The sequence below is a fragment of the Onychostoma macrolepis genome, chromosome 15 (genome assembly GCF_012432095.1).
Source record: "Onychostoma macrolepis isolate SWU-2019 chromosome 15, ASM1243209v1, whole genome shotgun sequence".
In the NCBI taxonomy this organism is placed as follows: domain Eukaryota; kingdom Metazoa; phylum Chordata; class Actinopteri; order Cypriniformes; family Cyprinidae; genus Onychostoma; species Onychostoma macrolepis.
Window position 1 is genome coordinate 21,019,849 of NC_081169.1, and position 6,000 is coordinate 21,025,848.

Genomic DNA, 6,000 nt, shown 5'->3' on the forward strand with positions numbered 1-6,000 from the left:
CTTTTCTAAGAGTAGGATACTTTTATAAAGAAGCTAAAAGCAACTTTCAGTAAAGTCTAAGACTGATTCTTAAGTGTTGTAAACTAAGGACTACAATGATGTCAACACAAAATGGCTGACCTCAACCTCTGAATCAGCCAATAGTGAGCCTGCTCATGTAAAGTCACAGCAGCACAACACCAATCATTTAATGTAACTACATTAAAATCATTTAATTAAGACACTGAGCTATTTTAATATTTAAATGTATTTTTTTAAATGCTTTGCATTGTGCAAAAGTATCATAAATTATTACTGATGCTTTGTTTTCTATTGGTATGTCTCCTCGTTTACAATGATCTGAACATGAGTTCCATCAATGGCTCCAAACAACTCCAGGAAAGCCCACAATCCTCATAAAAGTGGCTTGGTTTTGCAATATGGTTTTGCGGTCAGTTGGAAAGTCAATAAACTGCCATATAGTAGTGGCCAAAGTGATGTCCGGCCTATGAAATTTGATATCTTCACCCTTAATTGAAAAATAAAAATAAAAATTGTGCAAGATTTTGTAAGCATATTGCATAGTTGCTTAGATTCAGTTGTTTTATTTGTGATAATAATGCAATGAAACATGCCAAATTGTGTGGCCATAATTTTCGGCCATGCTGTCATACAAATAAATTATGAAAACAAGAGGACCAATGAAATATTAATAACTTATGTTGTAGTCAATGTGCCAGTGTTGCTAGATTTAATGACTTCCTCACCCCTTTAGAGACTTTTTTCAAAAGCCTAGCAACAAAATCAATTTCTTGGACAAACCTATCTACACTCCGAGACTCTCCCATGACGTCATAAAGGTGAGTTCACTGATCTACAGTATATAAATATAACTAGATCAGTGAACTCACCTTTATGAGGTCATCTAAAAACATTAAGTGACCAGTTTTAGCTACTTTCAATCGAAAGCAGTTGGCAACACTGGTCAGTTTTTTTTTTTTTTTGTCCTTTGTATTTTAAAGGTTTAAGTGAAATGTGGGGTCATAGAAATAAATAAAGTCCACACATCGCTTCTGGCCACTGTTGTGTTTGGTGGGGTTAGTGCCACAATATGTAAGACCCTGCTTACAGTGTCATCACCGGTGCATTGCTGCATTTTACCAATTTTCCGGCCAAAAAAAAATGTAATTACTACTTTAATTTCTGCAGTTAGAGCATTGATTTGTTGAGTGGAAGAAGGTAAATTTCTTACTTTGTCAGTTACAAAAAAAAGACTTTTGATCTTGACAATCAAGTTTGTATTGTTTTATCAACCACATATCATCATATAACTCCAATACGTCATATCTTCGCTCGAAAGTGTGTGTCTCCTCCTCTTTGCTGCCATCTTGTTACTCCTAACTAGGTTAAGAGACCTCTCCAGCTCTCTTAAATAATCTAGGAGCTGAGACCTGGTCTTAACACTTAGGAACCTTTATGAATCACTCTTATTCTTAAGTCTAGGAATGAGCATAAAATTATGTCATTCTTAGAATTTTGACACACTTAAGATTAAAATTTTACTCTGAGCGGCTTTATACATACGGCCCCAGGTGTTTATTTGGACTTGAACACTTTGGTCTGAGGTTTGCTGATATGGCTAATTGTATAGTCTGTGCATCTTCTGTTTTCCTGTTTCTTTCTTTGCTTAAACAATCATTCAGTCAATCAATAAACAAACAAACACAAACAATCATTTGTAATTTACTTTTCAGGCTTGGGTAATGTCAATAACAGACCTACTGCCCTATTGAAGGGTGGTCAAATTATATAATTATATAAAGGCCTACAGCTTGAAGTCAATTATAATAATGACAATGTACCTTAATATCTGCTTTGAAAACTAATTTGGAAAATATTGACTATTTCCAAAGTCATTTAAACTATATTTATTAAAAAAAAAAAAATGGGTGATGGGTCAGCATGGGTTTTAACTTCACACTATTGCTGCATAAATGCCATTCCTCTAGTCTTTCACTACCATCTATAGTGCTACATTGTAGTAAGGATATGTAGCTTTATTCTGTGTAAAAACCCTGGGATCAAAAGCTTGCCAGCGTTGCATTTTCAGTGTCATGTAATAGTCTAACATTAATTCCATTTATCACTGAATTGTTGTAATATGATTGTGCACAAATGAGTACAAAAAGAGCAGTTGTAGTGAAGATTTGTGCACTGGTAAATTAAATTTCCATCTAAACACAAACACAAACTCAAGGCCTGCGGGCCTATTCCGGCCCGCCATTTTATGTGGCCCGCGAGAGCATATGACTGTCTTAAAATAAAAATCTCTGCAGCTTTATATCATAAATTATGAAAGTGCATATCAATACCACAAGTTTCTGTTTCTATTTTGCATTCTATTTATACGCAGAAATTGACTTTGTACATATCATATGCAATGGTTATTAGGGGTGTGTGGTTTTTCCGTTGATGACGAATACGTGGATGGCTCAAAGGAGTTTAGTGCGGACCTCATCAAGTGCTCGAGCACCACCGACGGAAATAGAAAAACACAATATCCTCCAATCATTTAACGAATTAAAAATATCGATACATTGCAGCTTTCAGACATGACTTTCTTTTCGTTTTAATAGTTCGTTTGAGGCGGTTACTATTGAGTTGTTTTAATCGCAAACGTCCAGATATTGCCTATGCGAGAGCGCATCAATCTATCGGTCAGACATTACATGAGTGTGCTCAAAAATGATCTTCTCTCCTGAGTTTATTAAACGCAACCCGGAATGTGGGCATCCACTGGCAGAAACATACATTGGCGCATATGCCAACTAATGTAAATCAGTATTTACAAAGCATAAAGTAGTAGTCTAAATGTATCTGTTGCACGTGTCCCGCATTGTCCCACAAAATCACATCTACTGTCCTGCAACAGATCTATAGGGTGGTCACCCTAGAGCAGAGTAATAAAATAATAATTAAAGGCACGACGCTACCACGTGACCTCCCTCCCCGCAGTAGAGGCACAGTTGGTTGTCCAGGCGATAACGCCGCTCTCTTAGGGTCAACCGTGCTCTCCCGACCTGCATTGGCTCCTCCTCGGAAACAACTAGATGCTGGGGAGGCGCGTCACTCGCCGCTCCTGACGCGGCTCTAGTGACGAGCTCAGGGTAAAACACGCTCCTCCGATGACGAGAACGGAGGGAAATCCGGTTCTCCACTCGGATGGCGAGGTCGATGAGCCCATCCAGGCTCGAGGGTAATTCAAGGGAATAAATCTCATCCTTGATGTGCTCGGCCAGACCGTGGAGAAAGTGATCCCAAAGAGCCTTGTCGTTCCAGCCACAGGACGCCGCGAGCGTACGAAACTCGATCGAGTAACTGGAAACAGAACCCTCTCTCTGCCGTAGCAGCGCCAGGGCTCGTGCCGCCTCAGTTCCTTGAACCGAGCGATCAAACACCTTGCGCAGCTCCCCCGAGAAACTCTCAAAGGAGGAACAGCAGCTCCGCTCGTTATCCCACATGGCCGTTCCCCATTCTCTCGCTTGCCCCACCAAGAGCGTGATGGTGAAAGCTACCTTAGACCGCTCCGTAGGAAAACAGGACGGCTGCAGCGAGAAAATCAGAGAGCATTGGGACAAAAAGGAGCGACATGTGTTAGGCTCACCCGAGTAAGGGGCAGGAGGATTGAGCCGTGGTTCAGCGCGACGGTTACTCGTTCCATCGGGATCAGGAGGAGGGGTTGCCGTAGGAGCAGCGGGAGGGCTGGTGTGCATCTGATCCAACCGTTCAACCAGCTGGTTGAGCTGGAGAGAGATCTCAGAGTAAGCGCGGCAGGAAGCTGCGATCTCCTCCTGATGACGACCCAGAAGAACGCCCTGCTGCATAAGGGCTCGGTGCAAATCATCCTCCTCTGCTGTGTCCATAATGTGGTTAGTAGATTCTGTGACGACGCGAGGAGAACAGAGGACTCAAAGGCAGAGGATAGATTCGAGCACAAGGTTGATTACCAAAAGTGAACAAAACAAATAAAACTGTAACAAAACTCAGCGAGCAAGTCTCTGGGGTAATCCAGCTACGGTCGGCAGTGAGATGCGGACCCAACGAGCGGATCACTGCCCAAGACCCAGCGCTCGCACAGGGCCAACCACTAAAGAGTGGAGTGAGGCAGAGAGTGGCAGTCCTTCTCTCTATGTGTCCTGGGGTGCAAACAGACAGACGTGAGTGTACACCAAAACACAGAACACAAAACAATCTACTAACAACAGGAGCTAGTCAGAAGAGAAATATAAAGGAAAGGGTAATGAGCAACAGGTGGAATAGAAGCAGCTCGTGACATGCGCAGCCCCACCGCCAGATCAGCGCTGATTGCACCTGTCACGAGCCGCTGAAAAGGACATGATCACACAGACAGCAGAGGGAGCCAGGGAGGCACCCTGGCCCGTGACAAGAATAAGGATGAGCATTTACAGCCGAGTAATCAGTCAAGGCAGCTCACAAGCGTTCAGACACTGTCATTATTTGCTCTGGCTCTACATCTTTAAATTCAAATATTATTAAAGTTTACATAAAGGTATAATTTCAGCATTTGAAAATAGTTGCTAAAAGTATAAGATGACAATTTTGTGAATTGCTAAATTTTGCTTGATTGGTAATTTCTATTTTCAGCTTGTGCAAAACAAAACACCTAATACAAGTCTTTAAATGCATGAGTTTTTTTTTTTTTTTCCAGAAAATCTCCATTGTTCGTCCTGAATACTTTTTCATCAGTGGACTTTCATATACCGTACAGCAGTTATTACTATATATTCTTATTTACCATATATTTTATTACTATAATTGGGAACTCTATAGTCCTTCTCATTATTGTTCTCTTGAATGAAGCCTGCACAGTCCAAAGTACATTGGTGTGTTTTACTTAGCCTTGGCTGATATTGGTCAAATTAATGCATTGATTCGTAACATCATGAAGACTTTTTTTTTTTTTTTTCCTGACTCACAGTACATCTCCTACAATGCTTGTTTGGCTAACATGTTTTTTGTGAACTTCTTTATTACTGCACAAAGTTTCACTCTTGTTATTATGGCATATGATCACATCATTGCAATTTGCTTGCCCTTAAGATATTGTGTCATAGTAAATAATGCTGTGATGTGTTTAGTGTTTTCAGTAGCATGGGCTTTAAGTGCCACAATGGTGGCCCTGTTGGTGTACCTGGGTGTTTTCACACTTGGTCCTTTTCAGGGGTCTGAGCGTGGTTTGCATGATTTTTGGCCCATATGTGAACACTCCAAACGATCTCAGACCCCTCAGAAGCGAACCGAACCGAACCGAGACCATCACAGGAGGTGGTCTGAGTAAAGTTTGCTTTCAGCTAATGGTACGGTTCGCTAAAAACATGCATTGTGAACACAAAACGGTCCGGACTCACTTGATTTTTCCATTTGCGAATGTAGTTTGGCCATGATATGTCTCCGTACAAATCAGCTGTTCATAGTGGCTGCTTCTTCTGGCAGATCTCTACAAATTATTCGCTGCTCACAATGTACACTCATTTATTTTAATTTCAACCACTTCCAAACTGTGTAAGAGAGATGCCAGTTTAAACCTTTTTTTTTTTTTTTTGTGATATACGAGCACGCACATTCCAGCGGGGACTAAACTACACTCTATTTAGCGTTTATTGTTTCAACTGTCAAAAACACCCATGGTTCACATAAACACAGCTGGTTTTGTCTCAATCGAATGTAAACATCTGGGAAAGAAATTGCATGTGTATCAACTGATTTGTGCATTATTGTAGTTCTAGTACAGCAGCCTAATGAGAATCAGTATAATCAATATTATTCATACGATTAATAATATGCATTTAATATTAGTACATTTCTTACATAAATGCTGCATTTAAAGGATACCTGTACTGTATCTGGAAAATTTTTAAGCAGTTTATTATAGACTATTTTCTTTTCTTTTCTTTTATGTATGTATGTATGTATGTATGTATGTATGTATGTGTTTGTTTG

At 40.3% G+C, this 6,000-nt stretch overlaps 1 pseudogene; it reads left to right on the top strand.

The window, feature by feature from the left end:
• Positions 1-4,068: 4,068 nt before the first annotated feature.
• Positions 4,069-5,742, top strand: LOC131554209 (olfactory receptor 52E8-like; annotated as a pseudogene).
• Positions 5,743-6,000: the final 258 nt, after the last annotated feature.